This window comes from Notechis scutatus, unplaced genomic scaffold (assembly GCF_049901735.1).
Source record: "Notechis scutatus isolate UNSWTSFEM ecotype Mainland unplaced genomic scaffold, rNotScu1.2 NSCUCTG41, whole genome shotgun sequence".
Lineage (NCBI taxonomy): Eukaryota > Metazoa > Chordata > Lepidosauria > Squamata > Elapidae > Notechis > Notechis scutatus.
This window is the reverse complement of record NW_028263117.1, coordinates 49,794-66,003: the sequence shown is the minus strand read 5'-3', so window position 1 is coordinate 66,003 and position 16,210 is coordinate 49,794. Positions and strand designations below refer to the sequence as shown.

The 16,210-nt window shown below is 40.8% G+C and overlaps 1 long non-coding RNA gene across 1 annotated transcript in view; it reads right to left on the bottom strand.

The window, feature by feature from the left end:
- Window positions 1–16,210, bottom strand: part of LOC148128637 (uncharacterized) — a 150,996-nt gene that overhangs the window by 85,756 nt on the left and 49,030 nt on the right. The window contains exon 2 of the long non-coding RNA XR_015746218.1: window positions 12,489–12,635. This is a non-coding gene — a long non-coding RNA (uncharacterized LOC148128637). The remainder of the gene's footprint in view (window positions 1–12,488; window positions 12,636–16,210) is intronic.

Here is a 16,210-nt window from a genome sequence, read left to right as displayed (position 1 = left end):
TGTTTAGCACTTCTAAGTTTTTGTGCCAATTCTTCTTTCTCTATCTGACCCATTTTATGTTTAATTATGTCCATTTTAAGTTTAATATCTTTTTTCTGTGGCATTTTCTGTAACTCTTTTTCCAGTTTTTTGTGATCATCATCTAAAGCTTTGATAGTTTGCCTCTTCCTAATGTTCTTTTTCTTTATATAATCTATTATTAGTCCTCTCGCATATGCCTTCATTGTATCCCAAGCATTCTGTATTGAAGTATCTTCTTTTTTATTTTCACTAAAAAAGAAAGCCAATTCTTTCTCCATCCATTGTGTAAAGTCTTTTTCCTTTAAAATAGTATTATTTAATGTCCATCTAGATCTTCTTTTTTGTCCTTTCCATTTAATTGTCATTGGATTATGATCTGCCCATGTACTTGTTTCAATATTTATTTCTTGGATATTAGATATTAATTCTGTTGAGGTCCAAATCATATCTATTCTGGACCATGATAAATGTCTGTTGGAGTAAAAAGTATATTGTTGAACTTTAGCATTTCTTTCTCTCCATATATCTTTTAAATTTAATTCATCTATCATTTTAAAAAAGGATTTAGGGAGAGTCTTTCTATTTTGTCTTGTTGCTGTTGCTGTATAGTCCAGTTTATTGTCTACAATTCCATTGAAATCTCCCATCATAACTATATTAATATAGTCCAGTCCTATTGTTTTCATATGTAGTTTTTTATAGAATTCTTTTTGTTTATCATTCGGGGCATAAATTGCAACCAGGAGTATTTTTGTATTATTATCTACTATTTCAACCATTAATACTCTTCCATCTTCATCAGTATGAATCAGTTTTGCTGGGATAGTTTCTTTAACGTATAAAACCACTCCTCTTTTCTTACAGTGAGTCAGGGAAGTAAATATTTTCCCTAATTTTGGTCGTGCCAATAATTGTTCATGTTGTTTTTTAATATGTACTTCTTGTAAGTAAATTATATCAAATTTTAACTTCTCTAATTTGTGAAAAAATTTTCTTCTTTTGGTAGCTGAGTTCAGTCATTTATGTTCATAGAAATCAGTTTTTTTCCCTCCATGATTATGTTTTGTATTTAGGTCTAACAGCTCTCGTGGATCTTACTTCACGTTTTTGGGTCTCCACTTGTCCACCTACTGCGCCTTCTTCTTTTCCCATCCCCATTTGGTCCTCTTGAAGTTCAGTTGAGATGATCTCTTTTTCTGTCTCTATTTCTCTTCTATCGAAAAATTCATTGTAGAATATTTCTGCTTTCTCAATTGAGTCAATTCTGTGTCTCTGTTCTTGCCATGTAAACATTAATCCTTCTGGAATCAGCCATCTGTAATTCACCTCTTTTTTCAATAACATTTTAGTCAGGAACCGATATTCTCTTCTCTTCTCACTTTTCTGGGTACTTGTTTTAAGACCACAATCTCACTGTCTTTATATTTCAACGTCTTCTCTCTTGCCACTTGTAATATTTGTGTTTTAATAATTTATTTTGTAAATTTGACGTGGACCTCTCTTGGTAGATTGTTCCTCATCGCATATCTTGTGAAGACTCGGTATACCTCATCTACTCCATCCATCATCTTTTCCTCTGTTATTTCCAGAGCTCCAGCCAAAATTTCTATCATTAGTGCAGTCAAATTTTGTCCTTTTTCTTCCTCTATATTTTGAAATCTGAGATAAAATTCTGACCTGTCCATCTCCCACTTCAACATCCCACTTTTGTCGTGTTCAACCATTGTTAATCTGCTATCAATATTTCCAATTGTCTCATCTCTTTGTTTATCTTTCTCTTCAATTTTTTGGAGTCTCTCATCATATTTGACCATCATTTGTTGAATATTTTCAACTTTTTCATCGGTCTTTCCAATTCTTTGTTCAATACTCTCCGTTCTTTGTTCAATACTCTCTGTTCTTTGTTCAATATTCTCAGCTCTTTGTTCAATATTTTCTATTTTCTTTTCAATGATATCCGATTTCATTTTAAGTTCTTGAATTCCTTGCATAATCATCTTTAAATCCACTTGTTCTTTATCTTGCTTCGACATTATCTGGGTTAAACGTCGTCCTCCAATTGTTGGGGAGGCAGGAGCAGAAGTTGAAATGCCAGAAGATGTGAATTTCTTACTCATTTAGGTAAATCAGGATCTTCGAGCTCTTTTAATCCAATTAGTAGAGTGGCCAATTATAATCCAATTAGGCAAAAAGAAAGAAAAAAAGAGAATAAAAAAACAATAAAAATTAAAAAGCCCAAAATTAAAAAGAAAAAAGAAAAGGTTCTTCAGGTTCTTCTAGACCTTAATCCAGTTGAAAGATCTCAATAATAAAAAATAGCCATAAAAATGGATCAAAAATGAAAATGGAAAAGGCAAAAGTCCCAATAAGAAAAAGAAAAAGATATTCTGAGACTTTCCCTTCCAAAAGAAAAAAAATAAAAAATAAATATACAAATATTACAAAATATTATGGGATTGAGGAGGAGGGATAAAACAGCTAAGAAAAAATAAAAAAAGAGCACACTGCATTTTATTTAATTATCCAAGGCTCTTATTATGACTTCTCCACAAATTTCAAAGCCAAGTTTCAAATATTCAATTGTTGATAAAAGTCCCAAAGAACAACTGTAAAAACATTCTCCAGTGTTCTTCCCTCTATCTTATCAAGTTCCAGTGTCCTTGAGAGAGAGTTTTTCACAGTTCTCTCAGCTTCAAATAAAGTATTTTTCAAGCCTCTAGTTGGCAGTGTTACAAAGTTTCTTTCATCCACTCTCCCTTCTTTCCCAAAAAAAGCATAATAAAAAAAGAAGATATATATGTATATATGTGTGTGTGTGTGTGTGTGTGTGTGTGTGTGTGTGTGTGTGTGTATATATATATATATATATATATATATATATATATATATATATATATATATATATATATATATGGATCTTTGGTTATTCGGATTTTCTCCGCGTAAGATTCAAAGTATCTAGGCAACGTTTCGGCGAGGTCCCACTCGCCATCTTCAGGCTGGTGCTTTCGGCTTAGTGCCAGTGCAAGCAGTGTGTGACCGGAGCTGCCATCTCTCTATATATACAAGTGGTGGGGGATGGTGTGCTGGGCTGGTTGGCTGTGCTGCAGCCTCTTGATTGGTTGATGGAGTTGATGTTGGTTTAATGGGCTGTGTAATGGCCTTTTGTTGTAGAGATATCCTGGATCTTGTGCTGTCATCTCCTGGGTCGTTAGCCTCTTGTGTTTTAACGGCTTGGGTAATGGGTTGTGTGATGGGCTTGTGAGTTCTTTTGTTGTGGTATCCTGGGTCTTGCGTTGTAATCTCCTGGGTCGTTTGTGTTTTGATCTCTTTTCGATTAGCCTCCTGTGTAGTAACAGCTTGGGTAATGGGTTGTGTGATGACCTTGTGAGATTTATTGCTGTGGTATCCTTGGTCTTGTGCTGTGATATCCTGGGTCATTTGCTGTGTTGTGACTTCTTGAGTTCTTGAGGTGTAATTTCTTGAGTTTTCTGATGTGATGTCCTGAGCGGGTGGCTGTGATGTAGCATTTTGGGTTTTTTAATATGGCTTTGAGTTTGGGGTCTGGGTCTGTGTTCGTTTGGCTTCGAGTTCGTGGTTGTGCCACATCTTCATGGTGGGGGTCAGTTCGCTTCATGTATGGTTCAGAGGAGTTTGAAGTGGGTAGTGATGCAGCTGCAGTGCGGCTTCTGGTCTGTGGTCGTGTCTCATCTTCTGTGTGGGTGTGAGTCTGTGTGGGTGTGTGTCTCATCTTCTGTGTGGGTGTTCTTGGCTGCTGCTACATACTGCTGGCTCATATTTAGCTGGTTGTTCACTAAGACTCCAAGATCCCTCTCACAGTTACTGCTATTGAGCCTGGTTTCACCCAGTCTATATGTGTACTTTTGATTTTTCTTGCCTAAGTGTAGGACTTTACTTTTCTCTACATTGAATTTCATTTTGTTAGATACCGCCCAGTGTTCTTGTCTGTCAAGTGTGGTGGTGGCATCTTGTGTGGCCCTCATGGGTGTGGGTCTGGTGTCATTTATCATGTTGGGTACTCGTCTGTTCATGAGGGCGGGTTTCCAAATGGCTGGTAAGCGGGAGGTGTCATCTCTTTTATTCATGCTGTGTGGGCGTTTTTCTATCTCTATGGCTTCTCTGATTATTCTGCTGCTGTGGTGTTCAGTTTTGGCGATAGTTCTGGTATTTTTAAAGTCAGTCTCATGTCCTGTGGTTTTGAGGTGTTGGACCAGGGAAGAGGTTGGTTCTTCTTTTTTGATTGAGTTCTTATGTTCTTCAACGCGTGCACTTATTCTTCTGTTAGTTTGTCCAATGCATGTGGTGAGGCAGGCAGTGCAGGGGATTTCATATACTCCTTGGTTTTCTAACTCGATTTTGTCTTTAGGGTTTCTTAGGATGGTGGATATTTTTCTGTTTGTGCAGAATGCTGTTTTAATGTTGTGTTTTTGGAGGATCTTGCTGATTTTGTCTGTAGTGCCTTTTATATATGGGAGGAGAACCTCAGAAAACAAATATATATATATATATATATATATATATATATATATATATATATATATATATATATATATATATATATATATATATATATCTCAAAAACAGAGACGGCTCTGTGGCCCCACGCTTGTGCAGGGTCATTTGCAAAAATGAATCAAGCAAACGTAAATTCATTTACACTATAAATTCACTCGCCAAAACCAACACCAACCATAAGAACCTCCGTTGTCGCCCTGACCTAACCATACAGCAACGTGCCCGCTCCCGTGTACTCCGCACTGAACTCAAAAAACGTCTAGACAATGGAGAGAAGGACCTGTTCATTGACTCCCATGCTGACTGTATCAAAAGTAAGCCACACTACCCGCAACTCAGCTTTAACCCTCAACCACAACCCTACCTCAACCGATCCACCATCACCCAAGACTAGGCATGCACGCCCCTAACTACCTCAATTCCAACTACTGCTGGCCTTAAATGCAAACTACTCAATGCAAGAAGCCTCGTGAATAAAATACCTGAATTTTTCCTCCTACTAAATATGGCTAAATTCGACATTATATTTGTCTGTGAAACATGGCTCAATGCATCTCTCCCTGACTCCATTACCACAGTAAGAGACTATCATGTTTACCGATCAGATCATGAAATTCGTAGAGGAGGTGGTGTTGCTATCTTCTATAAAAAGTCCTTACATCTAAAAAATATCCAAGTTACCCAGGAGCTTGCTCTTCCTGAGACCATCATCTGTGAACTATCCTTAAATATCACAATTCGATTCTTACTATGTTACAGAGCACCTGATTATGACATTGAACATGTAAACAAGCTAAATACATTACTAACATGGGCTGCATCCTGCCCATACCCTTTTATCTTTCTTGGTGATTTCAATCTACCTCATATTGACTGGACCCTAAATGATTGTACAACTGAAATTATACACACAACCTTCTACAATGCTATTACAAATCTGGGACTGGAACAACTAGGAACCAACAACACTCGACTAAACAACTGCCTCGATCTCATCTTCTGCAATAGTTTGAATTTAATTTACGGAATACAAACTAAAGAACCCTTTTCCAGCAGTGACCACAATATGATTGACTTTTGTCTCAACATACGCCCACACAAAAATCACCACAATGATGTAATCCCCAATTGTAACTTCAAAAAGGCAACTATGATCTTATAGACAACGATCTCTCATCCCTTGATTGGCAATCTCTATTCACTGGATGCAATACTGTTGAAGACCATTACAACATATTTTTACTTGAAGTCAAAAGAGTCATCAAACTATATGTACCAACAACAACTCCCAAAACAAAACAAAAAGCAGATTACCCATAACAATAAGGAAACTTCAATCCAAAAAGAGATCACTCTGGCGGAAAAACAAATCTGGTCACGTTGCCAATTTCAAAAGCCGATACAAAAATTTATGCCACCAGATAAAGACCGAATGCATCAATTATCACATTAAACAAGAGGAAAACCTTCTAGCACCAATTCCACCCGTGCTTTTTACAATTTTGTAAACAACAAACTAAAAGACTCAAGGTCTATCCCACCCTTGATAGGACCTGATGGTAAAGACTGCAACGACGACACCATTAAAGCCAACATCTTTAACACATTCTTCGGCTCAGTATTTGTAAACAGCAATGGATCATGCCCAGTATTTCCTAGCCATACCACAGATAACAACAATGATCTAATACATATTGATTTTACAGAAGACAATGTTGAAAAAGCACTACGCAATCTAAAACCATCTCTATCTATTGGACCGGATGGAATATGTGCCTACTTCTTAAAAAAGCTATCCACTGCCATAGCCAAACCTCTAAGCATAATCTTTGAAAAATCTTTCAGGACCAGCTCCTTCCCTAACCTATGGTCACAAGCCACAGTCATCCCCATCTTCAAAAGGGAGACCCAAGCCTAGTTGAAAATTACAGACCAATCTCCTTATGCTGCGTCACCTGTAAAGTCATGGAATCAATTATTAACCAATCCATCATCCTCCACTTAGAGACAAACAACCTACTCTCCAATAAACAATTTGGTTTCAGAAAAAAACTATCCTGTAATCTGCAACTCTTACACTGCAAAAACATATGGACGACACAACTCGACCAGGTCAAAGCAATAGACGCAATCCACATAGACTTCTGTAAAGCCTTCGATTCAGTGGTACACGACAAACTACTCCTAAAAATAAAATCCTATGGTATCTCTGGACAACTGAATAACTGGATAGAAGCATTCCTGGCAAACAGACAACAAATGATCAAAATTGGGAGCGTCCTATCAAATTCTGTACCTGTCAATAGTGGTGTCCCCCAAGGCAGTGTTCTAGGACCAACTCTCTTCATACTCTACATAAATGACCTCTGTGATCATATTAAGAGCAATTGCGTTCTTTTAGCTGATGATGTAAAGCTGTTCAATACCACAGACAATACTGCTACCCTACAAAAAGATCTTGACTATGTATCTGAATGGTCAAACAAATGGCAACTTCAAATCTCAACAAATAAATGCTCTGTCTTACATATTGGCAAAAAAAATCAGAAAATAAAATACAAGCTGAATAGTCAAGATCTTGTTGATGACCCAAGCTCTGTAAAGGACCTTGGAATACTCACCTCTAATGATCTAAGTGCTAGAGCCCACTGCAACTACATAGCCAAAAAGGCATTAAGAGTTGTTAACCTAATCCTACGTAGCTTTTTCTCTGGTAATATCACACTACTAACCAGAGCATACAAAACATTTGCTACACCAATACTCGAATACAGTTCATCAGTCTGGAACCCTCATTACGTATCTGATATTAGCACAATTGAGAAAGTCCAGAAATATTTCACAAGAAGAGCTCTCCACTCTTCTACTCGTTGTAGAATACCTTATGCCACCAGACTTGAAATTCTAGAACTAGAAAACCTTGAATTACGCCGTCTTCGGTCTGACTTAAGCATGGTATATAAAATCATACATTGCAATGTCCTACCTGTCAATGAATACTTCAGCTTCAACCATAACAACACAAGAGCACACAATAGATACCAACTCAAAGTAAACCGCACCAAACTTTATTGCAGGAAATACGACTTCAGCAATAGAGTGATCAATGTCTGGAATACTCTACCCGACTCTGTAGTCTCTTCCCCAAACCCCAAAAACTTTAACCTTAGACTGTCTACTATTGACCTCACCCCTTTCCTAAGAGGTCTGTAGGGGGCGTGCATAAGCGCACCAACGTGCCTACCATCCCTGTCCTATTGTTTCCTTATTCTTTTATTTTTCTTATATGTACCCATTTCATGTATTCACAACTATGTATACACTTATACTTATTATCTTGTAAACAATTGGCAAATCAAATAAATAAATAAATAAATAAATCTCCGCCTGCCAGAGCAGAGTGTAGCACAAGGGTTAAGCCCAGAGAGTTGTGGCATCCTAGAGTGGAAAGGAGGACTCGCTTTCTTCCGCGTGGAATTCTCTCCTCCCCCCCCCGTACATAAATCACTGCGGGCAACGTCCTCTCGCGCATGCTCTGTTCCCCCTCTGAAGCCGCCCAGGATCGGAGGCTTCAGGATGGGCGGGGGGGTCGCAGGAGGCAATCCGGCTTTGCTTTGCTCCCCCCCCGACTTGGCCCCTCCTTTTGCCCCGCCTTGGACTGCTGGGGGGGCGCTGGGGGGACTGGGCGTGCAGGAACCGCCGGTCACCTTATGGGGGGCTGCGGGGAGGCGCAGTGTGTTCTGTAGTCCGCGTCATCTATGCCTGACTGATCGAGCGCAGTGCAAGGGTTAAGGCCAGAGAGCTGCGACGTCCTAGAGCGGAAAGGAATGCCTACTTCCGGCCTTGGAAAAGAGCCTCACAGGTGGAATCGTCTCTCCCTCCAGCTGCTACGGGCAACGTTCGCTCGCGCATGCGCCCTTCTTCCTCTGAAACTGCTGCTCCCGGCTTTCTGCGCCCGACGCTGCGAGGCTTCCGCGGGGTGGGAAGGAGGGGGGGGCGGTCACGCGATGGGAATCGGCTCTGCGGGGAGGCGGGGCCAGGATTGGGCTCCTCCCCTTCCCCTGCCTTGAACTGCTCGGGTGGGGACCCTGGAGCGATGGTGGGACTTTGTGCGCAGGCAGGGCTGGGTCTTTTTTTGGGGGGTGTCCTAGAGGCTGCTGGGGGGAACCAAAGGGCCTTTCGGGGTTCCCCCTTGGGCGGGGAGGAGGAGTGTGGAAGGCGGTGGAAAAAGGGCCTGGGTGCCCCTCTCCGTGGGAAAGGAGCGGCGGATTTTCCCACGCCTGGCAAGATTCCACCCTGGGGGGAGGGGAGAAATCCTGGGATGTATAGAATATATACTGTCTGTATAGACTCTGTAGGATGGGTAGAATGTCTATTGGAGGTTGGACTTCTCTCTCTCTCTCTCTCTCTCTCACACACACACACACACTTGTGACTGTATGATTTTAACTTTGTTGCTTGTATCCTAATGATTTTTTGACTGTTTCCTAAGTATGATTTGATTGCTTATTGTTTCCTATGACTATCATTAAGTGTTGTACCTGATGATGCTTGATGAATGTATCTTTTCTTTTATGGACACTGAGAGCATTTGCACCAAGACAGATTCCTTGTGTGTCCAATCGCACTTAGCCAATGAAGCATTCATACACACACACTCACCCACTCACCCACCCACACACATACACACTTACCACAAATTGAGCAGTCCAACTTTAATGCTAACCAACCTAGCTGGGCTGCCCAGCGGCCTCTTCTGCCTCTGCAGGAACCCCAAAGGTGGTTTGCCCAGCCATCGCCCCAATGGGAAGAAACCAGGAGAAACTTTCAGCCCTTGAATTGTAAGGAAGCAGAGATGGAAAAGGGGCTTCTTGGGGGCTCCATTTGCCCCCAGCCCTTCTTTTCCCCAAGGGAGCAAACTTTGCTGGGAAGGGATCCAGGCAGCCCTGATCTTTAAGGAGGAGAGAAGTTCAAAGTTCTCAAATTGTTCAATGAAACTTTTTGCCTGAAGCCAAGTTCTCCAGCAGGGAAAGTTTCCATCTGGGGTCAGGGGGAGAAGAGAGAAGCTGCCACAGACTCCCTGTCTCTGCCCAGAGTCTCCCGGCAGGATTCGGCCACAGAGCAGAGCTGAAACTTTGATCATAATTCTCCCTTCTCAGGAGGGATCCCTGGATAAGTCAGCTGGTTCTTGCACTCAGAGTTTGTTGGGCCTTTCTCTGCAGGGAAATGAAAGGGAAATAATCCCTATGTGGTTCATAATGACAGGGGCAGAGACTGAATTAAATCCGTCATCTGGAATGGAGAGGTTTGGGAGCTTCATTCTTGAAATTGGCCCCAGAGGGAATACACAGCACCTGTGGATGAAGACAAAAAGAAGTGTGACATTTGTTGGCATCGTGGTTAAAGAGACAATCCCGGGAGACAGTTAATGTCTGAGCATGTCACAAGGTGTGAAATGGAAGCAACATTTTCTTTATTTTGAAAACAGATGCTCAGTGACACCTTCACAAAGGGGTTGATGTAATAGTGTGGCCAGATTCCAAGAATAAAATGAACTTTAATGAAAAACTAGTTATCAGATCTTTGCATAGTTGAAAAAAATCACACCCAAAAACAAACAAACGCACAGAGAGAGAGAAGTCAGAGACAACCAAGTGAAAAGAGATGGAGGAATCAAGGCAGCCTCTCACCCCATGTGGGGAAGGGAGGGAGGGAAGGGGAGCTCAGGAGCTTCGTGTTGCAGATGGAAAACAGACATGCAAGATCCTCTTTCAACCTCCTTCTTTGAGACCTGGGGATGCAGAAACCCATATCCCATGTTCCCCTGCCTCCCTTTTCTATTGTTTTAATAATTTTTTTATTTCTATATTTTAAAAAAACATCTCTTTTGGTGAACAGCGTGGTTCCAGGTTTTTACATTTCAGTACAAAATGACCATAGTTACATATTCATCTTTCGTGTTCAATTTCATATCGTATTATTACTTATTCCATTTTCCTTTAAATATTCTCAAATATTCTTATATTCATTACACTTCTCCAATTCCAATTAATATCATAACTTATTTCATTTTTCTTTAAATATTCTCATATCTTGTTTTACAGTATTATCTAAGGTTCTTATATCATTTCTATATTCAGTACATATATTTACTTTTATCTGTCACATTTGCAATTTCATCACATACTATTATTCCATTCATTGTTCAATAGGTTCCATCCTAATTCTAATAATCCAGATGTCCCCTTTAATTGTCAATTCGAGCTTGCCACCTCTTTGCCTTATACACTCCCCCAATTTATTCCCTTTAAATCATTATAAAGTTTTACCATAGTATAGTCATTTTTTAATTATCACATTCTACATTAATAACAATCTAACTACTACATATCACACATGTATTTATGTATATGTATGTGTGTGTGTGTGTGTCAGATTCTGCATGGTATTTTTTTTCTCAATTACATTCTAAATCATCTATTTCAAAAATATTTATTCAATTATAGAAACTGATAATAGTCTTTCCATTACAATTCTCATCTCATTTTAACTTTATTCACTGCTTTATTAAATATAAATTAATATTCTTACAGTAAATTCCCATTTCCATATCTATTTCAATTAAATCTATGTCTGGTTTAACAATAATCTTTAAAAGAAAAATATCAGTTCCATTCTTTTCCATTTTTAAATCTATGTTCTTAAATATGATGACACGTTACCTTGCAGAATCTTCCTGTTCTTCTTCTACCCATTGTCTCTCATTCTCCTGACTATATAATTTTTTTCATTGTTGTTTGCTTTCTACTTCCCATCATTTTTTGGTCCTTTCTCTTAATTCCCCTTTTTTCCTTTATAATTTCTCTCCATTTCTTATTCCAATTATTTATTTTATCCCCCTCCCTCTCTTGATTTCTCCTCTGAAATTCCCTCTTCTGCTGTTTCCTTTTCCTTTGTTTAATTTTCCAAACAATTCCCCCTTTAATTATCACATCAAACCTCACATTTTTAACTTTAATTCTTTTTTTCTTGTTTTAATGTTGTTCCACTTGTTCTTTAGGGCTGGTTTCCTCTTTATTTCACTCCTCCCCCTCTGGTTCTCTTTGTTCTTCTTTAATCTGCATTGCCATTTCTAATTTTTGTAGTATAATGCTGTACATTCCAAGCTTTCTTTCATCATTTCCTTCCTATTTTGTTGTTCCAATTTTATTTCCACACACATTTCTCCCATTTTGTACACTACTTCTTCTTTTATTTTCCTTTCTTTAATATTTATGTCCAATCCAATTGTCTAGTAGTTTATTGCAACCAGCGTCCTTTATATTAAATTTCAACAGTCAGTGTCCATAAATCTTTGTTTCCAGCTTCCTTCTGTTGATTTCTTTTCCAACTTTTTCCAAAAGTCACCAAATAATCCCAGGGCAATTTCTTCATGTATCTTTTTTCCCTTGTAATATTCTAGTATTTCACTTTTCAGGGTTTTTATTTTATTATAATGGAATTCCTTTTGTTTTCTTTCAAATTCCAATTTTAAAAAGACTTTTCAAAGAGTCACTGAAATTTTCCCTTTGCCATTAAGTGGCAGACTCAGTTCTGTTTCCACGTTCCACCCTTTCTTTTCCCTTTCCCCCTTTTAAAATTTTCATTAATTTCATTATTTCCAGTTATTAGCTATTCTTTCTTTTTAAAACGTTCAACTTCAGCGTTTAATTATGCCTATTTAGTGCCAAAATCCAAATAGTTCCCCTGCCTCTTTTTCCGATGTAGAGGCCAGGCAAGTCCTGGGAAGAGGGAAGCCGAAGTCCCATGTTCCACTGCCACTTTTTTTCATACATGGGGCACTCAGGGGAAAGCAAAGCCCAGATCCATAGAGAGGGCTAGGAAAGAGGAAGGGATTTGAGGGAGGCCCCCATTTCTGGGAAGAGACTAACCTGGTTTATGAATCCCTGGTTGAATGCTGGGGGGACGCAGCCCCGGGGTTTCTCCAGCCTCACTTGAGCTCTGTGTCTTTCCAGGAGAGGCTCCTGTCAGGAAGAAGCCATGCAGGTCTGGGTCTTCAGAGGGGGATCTGGGGTTACCTGGCAGGGAGAGTGGGAGAGGGAGGGAGGGAGACACAGAGAAAGAAACAAAATAGATTGAGCAACCTGTGAGTTAACCAAGTCTTGGTGCAGGGCTTTAACTCCTCACCTCAGGGAAAAAGGTAGACCTGCATTTTCCAAACTTGGAACTTGAAGATGAAGGGACTTTAATTCCCAGAATTCCCTGCCCAGCATGATGAAGTCCATGCATTATTGGGTGGGGAACTCTGGGAGTTGAAGTCCATTCCTCTTCAAGTTTGAAAAACACTCATGCAGACCAACCTCTCTCCACGTGTTGTCTCCATTTTGAGAAACAACAGAGACCCCTGAAGAGACCCTCAGTCATTGGCCAGCTTGCAGAATGCAGAAAACGTGGTTTCTTATGGCCATCAGAAGTGAAACATGCCACCGTGAATTGGACTGACCCTCAATATCCCCTAAAGACCTGGATCCTGGTTTGGGAGCCATTCCAGCTGGTTCTGAGGCCGCACTGAAGCCAAGCCTGGGATGCCCTGCGAATCCGGCCCTTTCCTGGCCCTTCAGGCTCAGGCAGAGTCGCCCAAGCTCCCCGGATCCTGAGTGAGGCTCTCCGGCCAGAAACCTCCTCCTCCTCCTCCTCCTCCTCCTCCATGGCTGCTGCTCTCTGGCTGGGACCCCTGAGCCCCCTGGCTCCTCCCTGGAGGACAGAAGAGCCTCCGCTGGGCCTCCCTTTGGGGCCTCTGCTAAGGACACGGCTGGGGCTGAGGACGATGGGGGCTGGAGTCCAGGCCTTTGGGAGGCCCGCATGGGAACCCACTCGATCCGGGCAGGACAGAGATCCACCCGGAGGACCTGGAAAAAACCCCTGGGAAGCAGCCCCTCCCTCCTTCCTTCCTCCCAACGCCTGGCAGGAGGGAGAGAGAGAGGAAGCCAACCCAGAGAGGGTCACAGCCACGTTCTCCCTTTTTTCTCGGTCTTGGGATTTGCCACCAGCCTTTCTGCCCTGGGGAGCAGCAGCCCCAGTATCCTCAGTCCTGGCCTCACTGGGAATACTGGAAACCAGCATCCAAAACCATGTCTGTGGCTCCAAGCAGGAGAAAGAGCATCAAAGTCACCAGTTGATCCTCTGAACACCCACATCTCTATCCAGGTTTGTCCAGACATTGTGGGGGGATCACTGACCCCCCTCCAACCCTAAAGCTGCCTCTCTGTCCCATTCCCATTGTCCCAACTTTTTTCCCTGAATGCCAAACTCTGATCCGGTTCACACATTCCGCCAACCCCCATTCGCTCAGCCGTAGTTTACTCCAAGTGTTGCAGCTGCTGAAAACCCCCAAGGAGCCAGAAACGGATCCTAGGAAAAGCTCCCCATCCTGTGTGCAGACAGGCTGAGTCGACCCTCCCCACTAGGTAAGTCCACACAACACCCTTAACCCAGGTTGATGGAAGAGAACTGCAATGTTGGCAATAGGTGCCAGGCCAAAACACATAAACCAGATGGTGGCATAGCGTGACGACCTGCTTCCCACATGAACACAGGACAGGGGAAGGTTCCCACCTGCCAGAATGCATGAAATGGAGTCAACCTATTTCAAAACTCCATCCATATTTTCAGGGGCTCCAAGGACGAGACCCCTGCCCCTTAGAGGCTCCTTCGTGGGAAGGGAAGGGAGAAGGAAGCCGTTTTGAGACTGGTTCCCTCTAAAGCCCACCTCTTCTGCACCCCCAGGAAAGACTCAGGACCAGCTGTGGGCAAAGCCCTGCTGAGATGCACCCACCTTTCTAAAACTGCTGCAGAAATGCCTGGAAACACCTGGATGCCCCCAGCAACAGCTGGGAACTTGGCCCACTCAAGGCAGCCCAGGAAAGAGGGTTCCTTCCTTCCCAAAGCAGGTGAAAGAGGACTCAAACTCCTGGGTGAGAAGGCGGAGCTTAGTTTCGGCGATACAGCTGTAATCTCGGGGCTCTGAGATCACAGCTGATATTTTCGCCCCCGGTCGGTTCTAATGGACCTAAACCGTCCCGTAGAGACGGTGACTGTGTAGGGCACATTTCCTGGATCCCAGGGACATCGCAAAGTCCCTGGTTCGATCCGGAAGAAGTCCTATTGCTGGCGGCGGAGAGGCAGCCTCCATAGCTGCTGAAGTCGGGACAGCTCCGGTAAGGAAGAGCTGAGAGTGAAAGTGTGTCGGCTGGGTGAGAATTTTTTTTTTTTTGCTAATTAGCTGAGTTTTGAAAGGACACTCTGAATATAAGAAGAAATCTGTGAGACTTTTTTTTGACAAAACTGTATTAGCGGCGTTTTTTAAAGGGATGTCAAATTGAGGCTTGGATTTTTTTTTTATTTCTTACTTTTTTTTGGAACTTCAGCGACTTTGTAGTTAACAGGACTGAATTTTCTCTTATATATATTTGCTCCTTTTTGATTTTTAATTTTTTTTTTTTAGGATAGAGGCTCCCTTTGGCTATTTTTTTTTCTTTTTATATATATATGTATGTCAATACTTTTTCTTTTTGCTTAATTTAAAAAATGTTTTTCTGGCTGGTGGGGGGGAAGTGGATTAAGAAACTCTGTAACACTGCCAACTAGAGGCTTGAAAATATTTTAATTGAATTGGAGAAGAACTTTGAAAAGACTACTTCTCAAGGACATTACAATTTGATAAGATAGAGGGAGAGCGTAGCAAAATATTATTACAGGTGTTCTCCTGGACTCTTATCAATATTTCAACACTTGAGGCTTGGCCTTGAAGCTTGTTGAGAAGAGAGTCATAATAAGAGCCTTGGACAAATAAATAGAGTGCAGTGGTTTTTTTTTCCGTTATCTTTTTTCAGTCGTGTACCCTTACTCACCAGCCTCTCTGTAAACTTTAATTTTAGTAATATTCTTATTTTTGCTTTTTATTTTAAAGGGAAAGCCTCAGAATATTTTTTCTTTATTTTTCTTTTCTTCTCCTTTTTTTTTTACTGGGATTCTTTCTGCTTTTTTCATTTATATTTTTGGACCACTCTGCCTTTTCTTTTTTATTATTGAGACTTCCCAATTGGATTGAAGATTATTATTATTATTATTATTATTTTTGGGGGGTGGTGTTTTTTTTTTTTTTTTGCTTCCTTCTATTTTTCTATTTTTCATTTTTTACTTTGGACTACTTCATAATTGGATTAGGGTCTAGAAGAACCTGAAGATTTTTTTCTTCTTTTTCTCCTTTTTTTTTGTTATTGGGCTTTTTATTATTGGATTTTTCCATTTTGGATTATAATTGGCTATTCTACCAGTTGGATTAAAAGCTAAAAAGAATTTGAAGGCCTTGAAGCATCAAAATGAGCAGAAAACCCATATCTTCTGGCGTTTCTACTTCTACCTCTGCCTCCCCACCAGCTGGACAACGTCTGATTCAGACAATGTTGAAGCAAGATAAAGAACAAGAAAAACTGACTTTACAGATGATTATGCAAGGAATCCAAGATCTCAAGATAAAATCAGATGCCATTGAACAAAGAATAGAGAATATTGAAGAAAGAACAGGGAAGACTGATGAAAAAATTGAAAATATTCAACAAATAATGACGAAGTATGAGGAGAGATTCCAAAA